Here is a 21,192-nt window from a genome sequence, read left to right on the forward strand (position 1 = left end):
TTTCCACAGAATCCATCAGGCAAATACCACACTAAGGTATTCATTGAACACAATACTAACATTTGGCATCCATCCTGCATCAGCTGAACTTGTAATCATTAAAGAGATTTACATGCTCCAATCTCCCTTGTTTTGACTGGTCAAAATCAATCTTAATTCAGAGTGCTGTTTTCTACCAGATGTCACTCAACCCTCAAGTATACAGCTCTAGAGTAAGTGTGATATCAGGCAAGATCAGAGTAAGATGAAGATTACATATGCTGCTTTAGAAGAACAACAGCAGAGTGATACAGTTTCATTCCAATTCTTTGTCCCATTACAGATATTTCCCTTAAAAAAAAAAAATGATGTCTTTATTGCTGACATTTTTATCACGTTTTATTTTTGTCTGATGGGTAAACAAGTAATCCCCTATCCAAACCTAGTAGTTATTTTTAAGTGCTTTTTTTACACGTTGACGTAGGCTGTAAACTAAACAGCCTAGGTGATTTTACACTGAAAATACCATCGGTTCATTTAAGAGGCTATCAAGTGGCAAGTATAGCCTTACAGCAGATTTTATCTTACACTCTTCCCCTCTCCCTTTCTTCCCCTAGTCTTTATGCCTATTGACTTTCAAAGACATGGTGTGTCCACATTGCCTTCTTGCTCAAAACCCACTTTTTAAATGAAACTTGCAGATTTCAATCCACATCATACAAATTGTTTTCCTTTCCACCACTGAAACTGTTCTAAAAAGCTAGAAGAAAGCATTTGCATTACATTATTTTCCAAGCACATTGTAAGTAAACAGCAAATCAGTTTTAGCCTGATGAAACAGCTTTGTATCAGTTTTGTCAATAACAAAACTGGGAAATTGACAACAGTGACTCAAATAGTTTTCTGATTACCATAAAAATAGTTAAAAGACTAGCAAAAGCAGAATTATATGTGGAAGAATTACTTTCTAGGTGTAACAGATTGCGTTTCACTACACACAGTTGCAGATATGCTATTCCATATAATTTTGTAGACGAAATAACCTTTGTGTTTGTCATAGTAAATGAAGCCTTTCATCTCAGATTGTACCTGTCTTCTAGATTTTTTCTAAAAATGAAACTGAAGACCTTGAAAGACTTTGCAGGATATTCACACTCCAGCTTTTCATATCTCCTGTGAACCCTCACCAGGAACTGATGGTCCTTATTCGGTCAAAAAGTCCTCCTCAGAAGATTCACAGTCCATACACAGAAGCCTTTGTCTCTTCAATAATTATACAGAAAGACTATGCATTCAAATTAGGCTTTGAGAATTAGACATCAAGGAAACTCAGGGAAATATCACAAAAGAGTTGGCCTTTTTTGCCTCTACTGATTGCAACAATTTTTAATTCATCTTCTGCCATTTTTGATATGGAACTCATTCCTTCAGCTCTACACACATGCTTCTTCCAAGTCAGCCACATCAAAAGAGAAGAAGATATTAGAAGTATTCTTCTGTCATGATCTTCAAATAGCAAGCTTTCTTGTGAAAGATACTTTAATTTGATTTAATTGCCATAATATATTCTCTCCCCTCAATCTGAAACAATAGGCTTAGCCCCCTCTACAGTTAATAAAATAAGGAATTCAGAAATGAATCCTTATCTGCCATCTGGGACATTCCTAGGGTCAGTAATTCTCTGTGCTGGTGGAAGCACAGATGGAACTGGGGAATTAGGGCTGTGTACAGATTGTGCTATAGATTCCCTTAGAATATGAGTCTTTGTGTTTAAACAAATTAAGTACCTCCTTCTGCTTGGTTGCACAGACTTCACAATATCCAATCAGATATCCATCTAATCCTTTCATTATTGCAGCCTCAGTAACAGCTTCACCAAGAGAAATGAAAGCGAACTTCTTTCTGGAAGTGGGGTGCAGTCATGCAGGTGCTGGCCCTGTGTGACCACTGAGCCAGGAGGAGGAGTTTTGGGCAATATCTGACTTGACACATGGATCATATAAGGACCACAGATACAATATTTGATGACCGTACATTTGTCCTTTCTACCACTTTTTTTCCCCTCCTCTCTCATCATATGCCATCTTCCCTGAGTCTCTGGGAAGAGTTTGAAGCCGGGAAAGATCTTTTGGAGTGAGACGGCTAAGGCCAAAAACCAGTTCTTCACCAAAATCTCACCTGACAAAAACATTAATCAACACTGTTTGTATACCAAACAAATTTTAATGAATTTTTCTGGCCATCTCCTCACTATTAAGCTACTGTATCAACATATTTTCCTGCATACATTGAGTTTATAAGGAGTTAATTTCAACCAATGTGTATTATTTGCACGTTTTCCAGGAAACAAGACAGACAATTAGTCATATATTTCCTGGTGATTTGGAGTTGCTGATAAGTTCTAGTTCCATTTCCAAGAAGTGTTGAAGAAAAAGCTGTTTCTTGAGTTGTTACTTTCTGTTCTGTGGACATAATGAATAAGTTCAATAGACCAAAAATATCTTTACACTTTTCACATAAGTTACAATTTTAATAGTCAAAATGTATTAAATCATTAGAAACCCTGGTAAGCTAGACACTTTTGCAGTAAGCTGAAAAAGGTTTCCGTTCCAAAAAGTTTTCCTTGCCTAGGATACATTCATCACCAGCTTGGAGACCAACATGCATTTAGACACTTTGTCTGGCTGCAGAAGTTTTTTCCAGCATTTACTATTTTCTGTCAGCTAGCAGCACTGAATCTTCCAAATGTTGAATTTAATATTGTAAGTAGAAATGCTGTTTCTGTTTTCCCTTGCTGCCTGATGTCCCCTGGTCCCCCAGGCTCTGGCTGCACTTCCAGTGCTGGTCTGAGGTTCCCATTGGAGTCCAGGAAGCGCTAGGGCCAGATTATCAGAGCAAAGGGTGGCGGGAGCTCTGATATGGTGGTCAGAGATATCTGGATGGGACACTGCTGAGATTGTCTCCTGCTATGCATGGGACCAGGCAGCGGGAGGGAGACAGGCAAGCACCCCTGGGGGAAATCACAGCCATAAGGGCTGAAACAAAGGGAGTTAAAGTAATCTTAATTTTCCCTAGGACACACCGAGGAAGGGCTGCTAGCACAGAGGTTGGGTGCAGTGTTTTGGCAATGCACTAAAATCTGCAGGTAGTCAAATTTTGGTGCATAGTATCGCAGTGACCTGTTTGCAACTGCATAATTGAAAAGCTACAAAATATTTAACTCTTGTTTAATCCATTCCTAGAAACCTGATTCTATATTCTGGCAAGCAGATTTTTTTTTCATACTTTACATTCCATTAACCAAGTAAGGAAAGAATTAAAATGCATTAAATTTCCCCTCATTCAATTTCGGAAAGCTACAGAAAGCAAAGTCGCCACAGATTTTTGGGATAACTAGAAAATACCTGCACAGCAGAACTCCAGACTTGGCCCATGGGAGCTGACTAACTATATCTGTTATCTCTGAGACAGTTTTGTACACTTTAAAATGCTACACTGAGTATGCAAGGCAGAAAATTATCTTGATAGTCATCCACTTTAAGAGGAGAGGAAGAATATCTGTAGAGTCAGCTGCACCATGACTTGGCACAAAGTTACAAAAAGGGCTGTTTAAGGTGCTGGTAAACTAGAAGCCTGAAGGATGATTCCTCTCTGTACATGTAGAAAAGAGAAAATCACTGATGCTCTTAGAACATCCAGCTTTCCTACCTTTCAATTAGTTTTGAGACATCAATAAGCAAGAAGTGTTTCATCCAAACAAAAGACATGAATATAAATATTCATACACAAATATATTATTCTCCTCCACCTTGTTAATCATAGGCTCATGCCTGTTCCACCCAGCTGTTTCACCCATAGCTTTTCTGCAGTCTTGAGTCCTTTATTCACCTTGAATGTCAGTGATATACCCATCAGAAGATACCACAATAGATTCAATAAAGATAGTTCTTTTATGAGCCTGTCAGAACCTAATCCTTGATCTCTGTTATTTAGGAATTTTATAAAAGAAGAACAATATTCTGAAGTGACTGCTGGTAAAACTTCCAACTGATACAATGATTAGTGGAGTAGCAAGAGAGAAGTACAGAATACCACTTGGAACAGTTTGGCTCACTGGTTTATATGATCATGTATTAAAAACACACCCCACTAAATCAACTAAATGCTACGTAATACACTTGGGAAACAGATTGTATTTACAGAATGGTGGACTGTCTTGGGAAGCTATGATTCAGAAGAGGATTTACTGGACGTTGTGGGTAATCACCTCCACATGAGCTTCTGGTACAAAGTTGCTGCATTTGTGGCTCCTTTTGCTAAAATATATATTATAAAATGAATATTAATGGAAAGGTCAGTGTTAGTGCACCTTACAAATACATTGTGTACAGGAGGATGGACCCAGCACTAGTGAGAATTTAGATTTCAGAACAAGAACATTGTTTTGAGATGAGGCCAAGGGAACCCAGGTTACTCAGGGAAATGAAAGGAGAGCAAGAAATGCCTTGACAATCTTATATACACAGACACAGCCTTAGTAGTGAAGGCTAAGACTGTTTTATTAAAGCCATGCAGTGGCTAGGAGCTACAGTTAGACTACCGAAGCCTTGAAATAGACACCTTCAAAGCTGTGAAGGTTAAACTTTAGATCCACTGAGGAGCTGGGTGAGCTTTGACAGAAGATCAGATAACTTGCTAAAATGTACTTTGATCAGCTTATAGGAGAGTTTCTTCAGCCTGTGTAAGTGCTAAGATCAGGACAAGATCCTTCCATTTATCACCGTTGTTCACTTTCTCTCTAAGAAACATCATTGCTTGTGACTCACATCAAACAGCTACGCAATTGTACAACAACTGTAATTGAATCCCATTCCTGAGTTGTCTACTGAGGTCGAGTTATTTTACCTTGAGGAATAAACCTAATGCGTTTTGCTCCCCTAGTACTAAAGACTGGCTACAGCAGTAGAGAAGGTGTTGAGCACAGGGGACAGGCCTTTATAGTAACCCAGTTTGCGGAAAATTTACTGTGTCATTCTCAGAACACTACTTATCTGGGAGCAATGGAAATTTTCCCCAGCAGTCAGAGATGTAGAAATATTTCTGGATTTAAATTTTCTCTACAGCATGAGGATGGGAAGAAAACCTCCAGAGGATCTATCCAGCCATTCTGTGCCCTACTCCACCGGTCATCCCTCGGCTGGGTCTTTGCTTGCAGTTGTATTTTATGCTTTTGACTATTAATATACAGACCAACTGAAGTCTTATTTCTTAACACAGACTATTCAACAGATGCTTAATTATGTGTTTTACAAGTCCATACTAGCTGATCTTTGATCTTTTCTTAGCCTAAGGAATAAGCATTTAGGTATGAAAACCATTGACTCCCCAACACACATCTCTTCTAGTGACCTATGCGCTGTGAGCAGAAGTGCCTGAGGTACTTAATTCTTTATGAGTTTTCACACAATTTGAGAAGATCACCTACACAATTATCCAATCTTGACAAAGAGTTTGAACTCATGCTAGAAGCATGGGGATCGTTACCAAAAAACAGAACAGGCAGTGATATATACTGCAAGATATACAGTACCTCTGTTCTTCAGCTGCACAGTAATTGATGACTACTTGAACTCATGGAAAATGTCATATGTTCAGAGAAAGACTCATAAACATCTCATGTTCTTTAATTCACAGTGCTGATGATATTGGTCTGTTATTAATTTGTTTTTGTTGTTGTTGTTTTTCTGTTTGTTTTACTATGTGCAGTTAACCATACTAGGGGCAGAAGACAGAACGAACAGAACTCCAAGAGCTTTTGCAGGAATCCGGAGAACAGATGACATTATAAAACAGAACAAGCCAGGCCTACATTACACAATTGCAATACATGACTGCTATTCAGTATTTTCTCCTCAGTGCGTTTACTGGAATGAAATATAAAGAGGAGGCTATACTGATGTTTGCAAATAAGACCCAAAGCAAGCACGTGGAGGTATGGGACAACAGCACATCTTCTTCAAGATTTCTTCTGGCATAAATTGAAAACAAAGATAAAACTTTCCCTTCACCCTATCCACATGTTTTTTTTTAAATACATACGTAGCACTTTTATTTGTACTGTAGCAGCACAGATATTTCTGTATTACCTCCTCTACTCCAATTGCAGCCCCAGTAGAGAAGCACTGCAGGTTTAAAATTGACCTTAACTCTGTAAGTCTGGTATATACGCATATTCATATGGAACCAGTTTCAACCACTGAAATAGTATGCTGTTTATACTTGAGAATGAGAGGTTTTGATTTTAAGGTATGTAGGTGCTGCAAGTACATTTATCAATGTAAACATTTGATTGTGCTCCTCACAGCGAACATCAGGCATACATTCAAGTGCAAATAATGAGAGAAAGCTACTTAAAAAGGGGGGCCCTCAGGAAACAGACTTTATTTCCTGAGTCTAACAATTGCATTCCCCTTTAATTCTTCTTATTTGGTGCTTTATGTTCATCACCACCACTACCACACACACAAATTAACACTTGGTTCTTCTAGATGGAAAACAAAAACACACAAAAAACCTAAACCTTCCTCTTTCATGAAAACTTTAATGGAATTATAGGAGTTATTTCTACCTACATCGACACCTCAAATTCACATCTGTGCAATTCTTGTGAGCAGTTTCAGCTAAAAGCTCTACGATATAAATATCTACCCTTTCAGTAAGAGCAGAGGAAAAGCACTTAAAGCAAGAATGGTATTTGAGGATTTATGATTTTCTTAACTGTCCAAGCAAGCAAAGAGAAACAAGTACTGCAGTATTTTTATGTCTGCAAGTTATTCAAATGCTCCAATACTTTCTTTCAGAATAGCTAAACTCTCTGCTGACACAGATAGTTTAATAGTCTAATAATAACAGAGAGAGCTGGTTTCACAAAACAGTTTCACAAACTACTTAGTCTGAAGAACATATACAGGTCCTTGCTTTCAAAAACACCCAATTTTAGATTTGCATATTTATAGGTCATCAGATTTTAACTACCAAAAATATACAACTGCACATGTTGAGTTATAATTCAGTTACTCTATGCCCACAAATGCTGCTTGTGTCTTTTAAATAATTTTCTGTCTACTAAAGTTTAGAGGCAGTCCCAACTTTGGAAAATGGATGGATTTTTTTTTTCAGATTTTTAGCTCAGCTGACACAGGTGAGATTTCATGATAATATAGGTGACCTCTTCAGTGAACTCAGGGAAGTTTATTTCAGATTAAGTTTCTGCTATTTCATGAAAGTCTGGTGTCAAGCCACTTTATCTGTCTCGGCGCAAGCACATGCAGAAAGGTCAAACAACTTGCCCTAAGTGACAAAGTGACTGAGTAGCTCTCAGACCTCTGCCCCCAGCTACTAGACCTCCCACTCTCCTTAGCCACATCACAAAGACTCTCAATAGCCTATGTCTAGAGAAAGTGTTACTGCCTTCAGTTACAACCTGCTGAAACCATACACTAGCGTTTTAGAGGAGTATCTAAATGCGTAGAAAAGCACAACTTCTGCCCTCTCCAATGAGCCTGCAAATGCCCATTTTCCCTCTCCTTTCTCCCCTACCCCATCTGGTGCAACAGCAATCAGTCCATCTCCTGATGCTGGCAGCCTGACTGCATCAGCACCTTTCCAAACAGAGCAGATTGCAAAATGCACTTCTGCTGAGGGGCTTATTTCTTTTCAGTCGTAACCTCCTGACTCATTTAATAGACTAAGTATCTGGGATGGAGACCAAAACTTTGTAGCTGGATTCTGTTTTATGTCCCCTAGGGCAATTAAGTCCTTCCAGCAGTGTGAGCCTGAGACTCCTCTAGTGTTGCCTGCTTGATCCAGGCAGGATCACTGAAAGAAAGAAAGAAAAAGTTTGCTGAAGTTCTTATGTTCCTGGCAAAATATTTTAGCTTTGTTTTAAAAAACGCTCTTAAAAACCCTAGGCATATTTAGCAGTTAGACATTTAGCCCCAGACTTCAAGTGCATTATATGAACAGGTTAGCCACAGGACACCCATTGACTTTAATGAGAGTTTTGATAAAAGACCTTTATGAAGGGTACTGGAAATCTGTGTGTTCACTAGAGAAAATTTTAGAGAGGTAAAATGTCTGAAGGAGGTGAAGGTAAAGGAAAAAATAAAAAAAAATCTGTGATGTCATGGCAGACCAGCTCAGATCTTACATTACTCTCAAGTGTCTAAGCACGCTGGTGATGTGATGAATCTAGAGCTTTTCTGAGAGATTTTACATGCTTGGAGCACCCTGAAAAAATCTCTTGCAATATTTCACAAGCCTTTTTGATAGCAAAGATGTGAACACAAGAGAAAAATATTTCCCAGATAGTTTTCAAAGGTAAAAGGCAGAACTACTTTATAACTAAAGCTTTATTTAAGGGAAATTTAACTTATTAAAACCAGTTTGACACATATTGACAGAGACTATTATTTTCCTAAAACCTCTGAATATTTTTGTACCACCAGAGGTATTGTTTTTAATTGGTTAGCATCATAAATCTCAGAATCACCAGACTTTTGTGTATACTAAAGAGTTAAAGCTTCACCAGTTTCCTAAAAAGAGAGACAACTGTAAAACTACAGAAACATCGTTTCAGAGATTATTTGGAAAAAAAAAAAACAAACCAGAATTATGCTTTTGTGGAATAAGTCTGTAAGAAAACAATTGTCAACAGCAATAGACATTTATAAGTGATTAGGTATGCTTTTTAGGATGACACATTGGAAACCAAATGTATCTCACTTCCAAATATGATGCAATACATCTCTCACTCAAAGGATTTATGTTCTAATTTTAGACTTGGCACTGGAAGTCGGTAAAGGGATCAGCTCCAAGAACAGGTCAATTTGCTCATTAAGAACATGAGCATTTTAACAGTGCACTGTACTTCCTAGTGTCCTCATTGCCTCAGGTTTTGAAGATAATGCAAAAGTAGTAAGATTTTGTGTAGATGCTCTAAAAGCACAGGGAAATCTTTGGATGGACTGGATTTAGAAATCCTTTCAAGCAGTATCATCTGCAGAGGAGTATGAAGGGTTAGCATCCAAAGAAGACAGTCAGCTATACAATTTCAGACTAGATTGCATACTAAAGCAACAGAAGTAGCTGAAATTTGATAGCGTATGAAGAAATTGCTGGTAGGTTTATTCAAAATTTAGACCAACCAGGTTACATGGAAGTACAAAAAATAATTTTAGCAGATGGTTCTTCAGGAAGCCTCAAAGAAGGAAAATTCACAGACAAAGCAGGAGATGCCCAGGGGATGAATAGGCTAAATGGAAGGAAAAGATAGAATTTTGCTCTTTTGTAGTAAAAGCAATGACAGAATCTCATTATGTCATGTAGGTGTTGTGAGAGAGAAAAGGCAATGTCAAACAGGATCAGCTGAGAAGAATGGAATCTGTTATAAACACCTGAGTTAAAGCTGAAAAGAAAAAAAAAAAAACATGCACTGTATGTGTAGTGTCTAAACAACTGATATAAGCTGCAGTGTTTTCCAAGATCCTGTTCACTGATTATCTAGACAGGCCAAAATGTACTGTACTGAAGCTGTCTTTTGGCCAGCATTTCTGCATTTAGTTCCATGGAAACTATGGTATGGACAGGTAGGAGGAAAAGGTCTCAAGTACACATCCAGATCCTATCCCAGTGCAGAGCTGGGATGTGTCCAGGACCTGCACTTGGACCCAGAAGCTAGGAAGCACTGCCAAATCCCACAACATTCACATCGTCTTAGTGGAGCGCAGGAGGATCGTGAAACCATCAGTGTGAGGCAGCTGTGAAAAAGTCAAAATGCTCTCCTGAGATATAACTGGGGAGGGATTTCTAGCAGAGATAAGGAAGCATTCATGACTTAGACAGGCCTTGTCTGGCATGGTGCATATAATGTTATCCACATTCGACAAAAACTGGCTTGCAATGGAAGAAGTAAAGACAAGAACTAAATGGGTAGAGACATTTCAGTGAGGAAAAAAAAAAAAAATCAGTAGAAGGTGGACAGTTCAGTCTCCTCTTAGAGGGGAGATGATCACTGTATTTTGATACATGGGGACATAAACAACAGTGAGCTCCCATCCTCTCGCCAGAGCTTTCTACCATATCCTGTGTTGCCTGGCAGAAAGATGACATCTTCACAAAGACTAGGTAGGGCTTTGTCATCTTGCCACTATTCTCCTCACCATAGCTTAGCAGCTATTGAGATTGAGGGGCACTTTAAGATTTCCCCAGATGTAGGCATGGCTGTTTGTCCAAATAGCTGTGTTGTTCAAGACCACGTTGCTTGCTCTCTCTGTAAATGTAGGTATTTGACCATGGTTTTGGTTTTAATTTTTTTCTGGCACATGGCATTCAGTCCCACAACACACCCAATGTTTCAAGCCAAGAATGACACTTAATTTTCAAGCAGCCTTAGTGATGGCATTATAGCTAATATAAATTATACTGAAATATTTAAAATAGTAACAAGGTCATTTTGTTGCCCAAAAATAGTATATGAAGAACTTTATATTTTCTTTTAATCATTCTCACTCAATAGATAAACACTTTGCAAGCAATTGTTTCCAGTGCAAAGCCAAGTCAGGTATTAGATAGCATAGGTTATTAAATATTTGAGTTTGGGAATGTTGATAATACACTGAGAAACACTATGTTTTCACTCAAAAAAAAAAAAGGGGGCAAACTAGCCAAAACCACCCCTCTCTAATGAGCCTGACAAGAGCTAGACACATTTTAGGAGGAGACACATCTGGGGCAAGATTATCGATTTGGGCTGGCAGCCCAGCCTCACTTATGGGCCGCCAAATTTGCCCATCTGTGCATATACTTTGTGAAACATTTGTCCTATGCAAAGGGCCTTTAGCACAGAAAACCCTATTCAAATTCCACTTAAATCCTCAAAACCCAGCTTAAGACAGACGTAGGTGATGCAGAACTCTTTACGGAGGAGTAAACTGGATCATTTTTCAGGCATTGACACCTGCATATACAGCTGATAGATTCTCACACCTGGCTAAACAGATGATTGAATTTGCATCTGGAAAATTCACTTTAGAAATGATTTTCACATGTACAAGTCAGACTATATTGTAGTCTCTCTAAGTTTATGCTCAGAAAAGACTATGTACAGGGTTCATCATTTTAGGTAGAAGCTGTCTCTCAGCACACAGGAAAAATTACCAAAAATTGAATTCTTGTCCTGTGTCTCTCAGATACTATAAGGCAGGTGGAAGTACATTTTTAACCCCCTAATTCCATTGATACTTTAAAACCTCTTGAGACTATGGCCTAGATGAGTCATTTATCAGTCTGTCTTTTTCAGGCTTTGCCAAACTCATACATTTATGCACCTGAAAGTTTTTATATCAGACTTCTCCAGTGGGCTGATGCAGACAAAATTGCAACCCTTTTGGCCTGTCTGTTGTACCCTTCCTCTGACCAGCTCAGTTCCTTATCCCCAAGTCAATGAACTAGAACTGCCTGGATGGTGTGGCAGTGATCCTGAAATGGGCCATCCCTCCTGTTGCTGCTGCATAAAGTTGTGATGGGATACACAGGTGTGCCCCTAAAATATCTGAGCTGCCAAGATGGAAAATTCTTTTCACAGGAATAGAACACAGATATTTTAACTTAATAATCTGCAATCATGCTGTACATCCATGGTAGTCCATGCATATAGCAGGCCTATTCCAGACTATACCACTTAGTACTGCTAAAACAAATTTGCACAGACAGAATATTGCCCTCTTTCTTCTGAACCATTAGCTCCAGTGTAAGCCGCCTCACATGCAGGCAATGCTAGATGCCGCCAGGATTTTCACTGAATAATTTTGATGAGGAAAACATTATTCAAAAAGCTGCGCTGGTAACAGTGCCTGGAAATAACCCATGAGGGTGATCCCAGTGAGGCTGGAGACATGATAGAAAAGGGAATCCATGCTTCTTTGCCACCCCTTTTACAATAATTAGTAAAAACAGTAGGAACTAAAATGGAGATGAAATCGAGCAATCAAAAGGCTATGACTGTCAAGGAGCACTGAGACTGTTTGTAAAGCCTGTGAGAAGCACCTCCAAGAATAACTGGTAAGCATGACTGTGCCATGTGGACCTCCTTCACCTTCCAGTCCCTTGCCTAGTGAGCTAGGAAATACCTGGGTGCAAGCATCAGTTTGGAAATGCCAATGGAATTTTGCTCAAGCAAGACGAAATAAGGGGCTCACCCGCTAGGTGTGAGAATTGGCAGCCTGGCTGCATGGAAAATGTAGAGCTGGTGGAGAACATGGATGAAATAGAAGTTACTCTGCTATGCCAATCAATCGGTTAACACCTTTGTCGGTTTGTGCTACCCATATAACTTAAGTGGGATATTCAAGTACAGAGGCTAAATATAAATTTATAGGAAAATGTGATGCCATGTTCAGTGGTGTGTCACTTGAGTCTGAATAGGTCCCTCTTTTCTAAGTTCTCCAATCTGGTTTATTCCTAAAGTAAATATAAATGTGACAAAGCAAGTAATGGGGGAGTGGGTAGGAAGAAAAGTGTATTTTGTTATGTTTGTTGCAATAATAGGATGAAAAAAACTCAGCTCCTTTGTCTACTTGAATCTCATGGCCAGGTTCTTAGAGGCAGCAGGAAGAACAAAGAAAGGCTGCAAGGAAGAGAAAGACAATCTGATTCCTTTTGTTTCATTACATAAAATGGACGCAGGACCTACAATTTAAGAAAAAGCAAACAACAGATCAACCACTTCTCAGCTTGATAAAAAGAAGGCATGTTAAACAACATTCCACTCTGAAAATTAACCACAAATACAGTGCCTTGGAAGCAAGCACTATGTTCAAAACTATGCCTATCTGACATTCATTACCATGTCAAAATTTCTAGAGCATTATTTTCTGACAGTCCTTAGATGCCAGCAGAAATTCCCAAGTAAAGCTCAATTTATTATCCCCAATGAGTATCCAGGGGATTTGCAAAAGAATACCACATTCAGCATTTGTGAACAGCTCTACTGGTTTTCAGAATTATAATAGTCTCTCTTATCCAATGAGATCTGCAGGGTGAATAGCTATGATTTTAACCAAAACCCTGGAACAGCATTGCTGGAAAAAAAAAAAAAAAAAGATACTGATGAAGTTCAGGTGTCTGACCAGCATTTGTTTTTTTGACTAGGTTTGCATCTGAAAGCAGTTGTTAAATAAATCTCAGTGAGGCACATTCTCCATTTGCAGCATGAGCCTGACAGGCGAGCATACAGCACATTAACAGCAGGTTATTGCTCTGTGTGCACTGCTCCATCTTCTGCCTTGTAGACATGCCTCCTACACACGAGGGTCTACCCTGCTTTGAGTGGATCTGGAGCTTTCTCCCTCTCCTAGGACAGGGACACTGGTCAATGTCTCACCAGCAGCTCACTGAGCCTTGGTCCTCTGTGACTTCAGTTAGGACACTCCAGTCAAACAGATCTGCACCTCCCACTCTGTGTTTGCCTTATCCAATAAGGAGAAAAGCACAGGATCTGCATATTTCTTGGTGCAACCGGGTAGGAAGCTGGGAGCATTTTTCTTCTTTAACCTTCCAACAGCACCTCCCTAAGCACTGGCATTAGAGAAACAAACTGTATCATCACATTATGTCTGGACAGATTATTTTTAAAAGTCCACAAACACAAAAGGCTGCTGAGTTTTTTTTTTTCCTCCAATTTAGCATCAGTGCCCATCAACTCTTGTGTTTCCTTGCAGTAAACTTATTAAAATTGTGTATTTTGGTTCCATGGGTTTATTACTTGGATGCTTGTCAAAGTCTTAATCTTGTTTTTTGAGACCTTAAAGTGCTAGAGAGTTTGGGTTAATCTTTTTGCCTTTTATATTCTCATTATTTTGGTCCACTAGAAGTCTAAATAATTGGCTTTTTTCCTATCTGCTCTTCTTAAAGTTTTGATAAGTGTGGGCAAATTCTTCTCTGAAGCCAATTAGACTAAAGACTTTTGTAAAGAACAGGACTTAAAGTAGAAAAAAACAGATACTATACCATATACAAAATAATGTGGGATTCCATTCCTCTTACCACAATAATAGCCTCAAAGAGTTTGCTTTCACAAATAATTCAACTCTCATGAAAGTGATATAACTCAGCTGAAATCAGTGGAGTTTGCAACAGCTCTGAACTTTGATTCGCTGTTTTGCTAAAATGGTTTAAACTTTCCGTGGTATGTGATTTAATAAAGACAAAATGGAACTCTCTATCCTAGCTGCTACTGAATAATTTAATACACTCACTTTTTTAGCTACAGATAAACAGAAGATATTATGACACGTCTCCATCAGGTATAGAAATACCCACTTATGAAAGAGACTGCTCTGGGAAGTCCTTCTAAACTAAAGGATATGCTGAAAGTAAGAGAACTTGCTGCCATGAGAGACAAGAGTTAGGGCTACCTGGATCTCGAGTATGATCATTTTCTTTGGTTTATGTAGTTACGGCACTCCCTGCTTTGTTGCCAATGCACTCTCACAGCCAAATATAAGCCCTCCTCCATGACTTCACAAGAGCTGCCCTGGACTGATGGGAGGAAGAGGGGCAGGGTTCCTCAACAGTGTCCCCATGTTCTGAGGACAGCCTTTAAGTCTTACAGATACAGCAGGACCAGGAATTCTGACCAGGTCACGCTCACCTCTGAAAGAGTTTCAGCTAAGAGAGTTTCCTCTGAGTGGATTTTACCTACCTGATGAGAAGCCTCCACCATTAATTTCGTACCACTGCATTTCATACCAAGAAGCTTCCCTTCCCCAACAACCCCAGGTATATCATGCTTTCCTGCAGGGCCAGGATGCAGGAAGGACGATGAGAAGCCAGTGAGCAGGGGGCTGTGATAACATTGGTGTTCTTTGCCAGAAGTTTGCCTTCACTGGCCTAGATTAATTAGAAATGTATGTAGTTTAAGTATGCATTTCAGAATAGAGAAAAATAAAAAAAACAATACAAGAGTTGAAGGAACTGAAATCTTAATATTTAGATATTCCTAAATGATTTATGCATGATTTATTCCTCTGTGTTTATTTAAAACTCAACAGGCTGCTAGAGAGCAAAGCTACATGCTTCATCCCCAAGCCTCATACCCAAGGGTTACTTACATGGGAGGCGCAGTGCGACTCAGAACTTCTGCTTGCCCAGCCAGTGCTATGTAGGTTGCAAGAAAACCTGGAATGAATACAAACGTTCATTCTTCAGAGTGCCAGTACAGTTTTTAGAAGCATGCACATGAAGTTATTTCTGTGTCTTTGCCATTCCTCCATTTCAGTAGGTAACTGATATGTGCGAAGGACCTATTATAGGCAGAACTAACTGTGTGCCCAGGCAAACACTGCACTCTGGCATACCCGTGAACAGAAATCAGACCTCAGCTGTTAATAACTGAGAACACCAATGCCTTGGGGCAACCCAGCCATTACCAGGAAGGGGACATGAACTTTCAAGGAAATAACTATTTGCAAATGCCAGCGACAAGAGAGACTATTAAATGTACTATGCTCACTCTCTCGGCAGCGTCTGAGAAACTCTAACAGGTATTAAATATGCTTGAAGAAATTTTCCTTCATTTATATCTGCAAGTTACTAACACGAATGAGCATACCGAAGCATTTCAGTCAGTAATTCCACTAATTGGTCATTTTATGTTTGACTGAAGAACATGCCATTCCTATCAGAAACAGGAAAAGCTAAAAAAAAAAAAAAAACAAAACACCACAGTTGTTTTTATTCTGAACTCAACCAGTGAGATGAGTTGACTGGTTCTGATGGACTTATACCACTAGATGATTGTTGCAAGCAAAATCAGAATCAGCTCAGAATTACTTTTTACAGGGGACACCTTTAGAAAACAGCTGGCAAAAGTACCTGTAGCACTTCTAGCCATTTGTTAAGTAAGTGTCAAATCTCATATGCTTGCTTCACGAAGAAATTCCCCAGCTCTAAGAAATGGCACAGGAGAGGAACTCTTCAAAGAGCAGCTAAATAATCAGCAGGCAGTACTAATTATGATAATAAAGTTATTCAGAAGATTCTTCAAAGAACAGTGTTATTAAATATTTTTACAAAATGACCAGAAGCAAGACATGTCCATTAAGACTGTAATTATTATTGCTGAGATAATTAGATTTGAGAAAGCTGGTTGGAGTGTATGCAACTACCTTTCTTCTCAGCAGATGTAATGTTATTTCCTCTCAGAAATTAATTTCATTTGCTTTCTTTATATTATGGCCAAAGAAAACATACAAGAAATCTCAGGGCCAGATCATTATTATTTTTAATTTTTTTTTTTTAAATGCAAAATAGGACCCATATACTTTAATGCCTTTTAGCAGTTAAAAAACATACAATTCATCATGTTCTCCCCATGGAGGAAAAGGTTCTGAGCTAAGCAGAGAAGACAGACGTTGCAGAATCAGGATCTAGGTGCACAGAGTAATTTTGGCTGTCACATCTGTCACAGTAATAAACTTACAGCTGTCTGACCACCACATAAAGATTCACAGCTTTCACTTAAGCATCCAGGCACCCTCTATACTGCAAGCACCTGCTATTTTTCAACATGAAATACTGAGGATATAAAAGAAATTTGAATTCTGTCTCTCAAACAACATACACATCTTGAAAGACATAAGAAAGAAGTGAAGCCTTTATCTGTGACAGAACAACTGATAATACAAGCACACTACACTAAACATTACAATAAAGAAAACGTTAGCAGTTCTCTCTGGTGTTCTCCCTCTTCTAAGATCTCTTATGCAGATGTGTGGATCACACCCACATTCCAGAGTACCTATTTTAGAATTTACAGACCTGAACTCCTCACTATAAGCTGTAACAAAGCACAGGGACCGCATTTCCTTCTACTTACTCCAGGAGACATGCAGAAAGAGATGCTTACATTAGGCAGTTAAAATAATAACCTCCTATCTATTAAAGAGGTAAATTAATAAAAGAAAATAAGAACTTTACCTAGACATTAATGCAGTACATGAGTCAGAGAAACTTCATCCTGAGCTTCAGTTCCTCTTCTAAGCTCACTTTAGTTCTCTTATACACCATATGTGGAACAAGAAAGGCACTGATCTAACCAGCTGTTACAAACAACACTATTGTTAAGAACTTGTTTTCATTCTGTTGTTATTAAAAAGTGAAGCACAGCTGAAGCCTTTTATTTCATCCTCCTTCTCTTCTGTTAGGGCTTTCTATTGCCTCAGTATTCTACAGCAAGTTATCTTTCTTGGGTTATTTATTTCCAGTCCCATGTAGCACTTAATAGCTAGAAATGCTTCCTTTGGTATCTGAATTCCACCTGCTGAGCAGACTCTAACACAACCCTCCTTCCAGGTGTTCATTACTTACAAGAGCCTCCTTAAAGCGTAACTGCCTGTGTTGAGCCTTACTGCTGAAGGAGAGAAATTTTCACCTTAGGGTAAAAGGTATTAGTAAGTTACCACTTTCACCTCTTCTTGGGAGGTATATTAAAAGAGAATAATGAGCATTTCTATATTTTGTTTGAAGTCTAATATGGTAGATTCACCCGCATATGTAGGTATATGTTTGTACACTAATTCAGGCAGGATAATTTAAGTTACAGAGTTACCAAATACTTGAAAGGCAAAGTCATAACTTGAGCTTGCCATCATAGAATCATAGAATATTCTGAATTGAAAAGGACCCACAAGGATCATTGAGTCCAACCCCTCCAAAACCAAATCCCATCTGGATTGCAGAGGTCTCTAGGACTAAAGCAGTTCACCTTGTAGTTTGAAGGCTGGAATTTCAGCTTTGGCTACTAAGTCACATTAAAGACCTGCTGGAGATGCCCCCTACCTTTCATGGAATGAAATCTTCAGTCTTCTAGAATATGGGGCCAGGAGATGAAGTTTTTCCTTGGACAGCAAGGTCAGCACACTGGTCATGGCATTATGTGATAGCGGTACACGTCTTCTCTGGAGTTGGGATTTAGAATAAGGCAATGGTCTATACTATTGCCCAGCTGTTAAACTGGCATCTAAGCCTTAGGGCAGATGACTTCTTTCAGAGTAGTCTATTTCACTTTCCTCACCTTTGTGTAGAGGAATTTCTTACTTCCTTAGGCTTGTTCTTGTTTTTGATCCCTCTATGACTGGTTCATGTAGAGTTATTTACTCTCTAAAGTTTCCACATGGATAAGGCTGTGCAAGTCCTTGCCTCCAGCACACTAATCCTCAAACACCTCATGAGTCTGAAATCAAGGAGAAATTGTTTAACTGAAATGTCACTAGTGGACAAGCAAAATAATATTGCTGTAAAGGCTGAGGAAAGGCAAAAATATGGGGGAAGAGGAGCTAAGCCAAACCATGAGGAAGTGCACGAGGCAAGCAGCTTTGACTGCCAGTGCTGGCCATTCAGCTTTTCCTATGGTAAGCTTCAGGCTGTGCTTCAGACCTATAATAAGGTCCCAGTCTTTCCATAATTTTCATTTCTCACCTCTCTCATATCCCTTAAAATCTATACTTACAACAATTTTTAAAGGGGTGAGAGAAGGGGGCACGCAATCAATTGATTGTTAATCTCCCATCTTACTGTCAGAAATGAAAACAACCTTTTGACAGAGTTAATTTAATTATTTTTATTAGGGGCTTAAATCTCATTAAGAGCATTATTTAGTAACAGAAAATCCCCAGGAGTGGAGTCGCTGGAAGGCAAAGCCAAGCCAGTCTTCAGCTGAACATTCCTTGCTCCATTGTCCTGGAGCTCTCTTCTCCTTGAGCACAGCTTCTGCAGCCTGTATGACCCCAGTCTCTCTTCCAGGAGACAGAAATCAAACTAGTAGAGGAAAAAGAAAATGGGGTGCTTGGAAATGGAGCAGCAGAAAGGGGATGTGATTTAAAAGCCAGCTAAGAAATTACAGCTGTCTGATAGTAATACAGTTTGGTTTGGCTGGCTGAAATCACGGGCTAATTTCTGTGTGTCTTCTCTTAAAAAAGCGTGGATCAGCTGTTAGCTGATGAAGGGAGACATAGGAATGTCTGGTGTGCATGTTCCTGGTATCCCCAGGCAGGTAGGAAAGGAAAACCAGCAAATACTAACTGGACTGATTCTGCTCAGATAACACAATTCACTTCAAATAGAAAATGGCTGCTTTCCAAGAGGCCACAATAAATACACACTCTTATTCAGCCTCTCTTTGAAGACAGATTTTCACCAAGGCAGAAAAAAATAAAAGAAATTTATAATGTGAGGGACAACGTGAAGTGCAGAAGGGCTTTCTTCATTTGTATACAGTTTTTTTCTCAAGACGTGGAGTAGCACCTAATGAGAACAGTCAGCGTGAAAGACCTTTTTTTTTTTTTTTTAATTAATTGCTTCTCATCTGGTTGCACTTGATTCCACCTCTTTGTAGTTGCCTCCTTCATTGGGTGAGTTGGGTTGCACCCAGGCTGCTTTGTCCCTCAGCCCATCATGGGATAACACGTGGGGTCACACCAGCGATGGGCACGGGGCCCAAGATGAGCATTGGCCTAAAGCACTGCAGAGAAGAGCAAGTTTGACAACTCCACTGATAGGAAATGCTTCTCAAGAGTTTAAAAGCTCAGATTTCAATTGAAGACAATGTGTATGTAAGAGACAACAAAGAAACAGGAAGTTCTGGTGTTCTGAGAGCCCCAGAAGCACAGAAATGATGGCATCCTCCAGTGTAGAAAAAGAGACTCGATATTAATGTCCATATCTACATCTTTTTAATGTTTGTGTTGCCAAGGATGAAGTGCATGGAGAAGGTACAAGGGCAGAATAAGAATGGCTGCATTCTGTTAGTATCTAGCAGCTGAACACAGAAAAGCAGACACATAAAAAAGAGGAGGAATATGTATGAATAAACCCCTCTGGAGGAACAAAGAAACCTTTGCCTGGAATTTGGCAAATTCTTAATCCATAATACTTTCCTCAACCTTGTTCCAGTCTTGGGTTTATTGACCTAAAATGCTAGGCACATGCAAGAGTATTTAAGAGAGGCATGTGCTTCATGTCACACTTATCTTTTAGAACAGGAAAAAGGAGGACAATTGGTTTTCCTCCATGTTTCAGTTTCAGCCAAAATCTGAAAGGAATAATAGAATAGTATCTAGGTCTACTCCTTTAGGCAGCTTTATGCTAGATAAAATTCAAACCAGAAACTATTCTACCATAAAAACAAACACAGAAAGATAAAAAAATTGTAGCAGAAAGTGGAAAATGATAGTTATATACTGGATTTCCCTGTAGCTATTTGAAAGTCATGAATAAAAAAAAAAAAAAAGAGCTATAATACTTGGAGCTAGGTTGACTGTGCTGAAAATTTTGATTTGGGCCCCAAACCTGCAGGTCACTAGTAAAGAATATCTCAAGACTGAAAAATTCATATGCTAAAAGAATGCAAGATCAGGTCACCTAGGGAATGTCTTCCTTGCCATGGCACAAAAGCTTGAATCTGGAGGCATTAACCAATTCAAATACAGGGCTGAGTGTGGATCGGAGTAAGTTCTCCTCAGAAACAGCTGCAATGCTGAAGCTTCTGCTCACTGCTTTTAATATGAAGAGACTGCACTGAGATATAAAATTATTGCGTTTGGTTTATTAATTTATTCTTTACAAAACCTCATGAGCCAGGAATTTCAGAGCATCACGGGAAGTACAGATGTCATCAGTTGGCAGCCAGTGATTTCAGGCTGCTCAGAGGTAGTTTTTCTCTTGGATTCCCCCTGTGAAAGGTTTGAAATGCATTATTAAACAATATGGCATTTCATGCCTGCTTGCTACTTCAGGTCCAGGAACAAAATAGTTTCTTTTGAGCAGTGTAGCTGTAAAAGTCAGAGAGGTTTTTGCTTTTGATGTTGGATGGTTCTTATGTTTGACTGCAGTGCCATAAAGTGTGTGTACCTGTGATCAGATTGCACATCATAAAACAACTAACACACTCCTGTCTACAAATTGATTTTAAAAAAATGTTTAGAGTAATATTTTTCCAAAGTAGGAGATTAACCATTAAAAAACAATTACTGATTTTAGATTTCTGAAAAATCTTTTGACATGATTTCATTTTTACTAGCAAATACTAGGCTGCTAGATACGCCTAAAGGAATCTTATTCCTGTATTAGCTTTTCATTACATTTATGTGCTCGGAG

At 39.0% G+C, this 21,192-nt stretch overlaps 1 long non-coding RNA gene across 2 annotated transcripts in view; it reads right to left on the reverse strand.

Moving 5' to 3' along the window:
• LOC110398824 overlaps positions 1-17,161 on the reverse strand; it is a 122,389-nt gene extending 105,228 nt beyond the window's left edge. The window contains exons 1-4 of one of the 2 annotated variants that reach the window (XR_002438648.1): positions 17,017-17,161; positions 15,150-15,216; positions 14,741-14,928; positions 7,226-7,857 (exon numbers count right to left, since the gene is read on the reverse strand). This is a non-coding gene — a long non-coding RNA (uncharacterized LOC110398824). Of the gene's footprint in view, positions 1-7,225; positions 7,858-14,740; positions 14,929-15,149; positions 15,217-17,016 lie in introns of those variants that run through there. The other variant, XR_002438647.1, reaches the window with a different exon arrangement.

The sequence above is a fragment of the Numida meleagris genome, chromosome 4 (assembly GCF_002078875.1).
Source record: "Numida meleagris isolate 19003 breed g44 Domestic line chromosome 4, NumMel1.0, whole genome shotgun sequence".
NCBI classification, from domain to species: Eukaryota; Metazoa; Chordata; class Aves; order Galliformes; family Numididae; genus Numida; species Numida meleagris.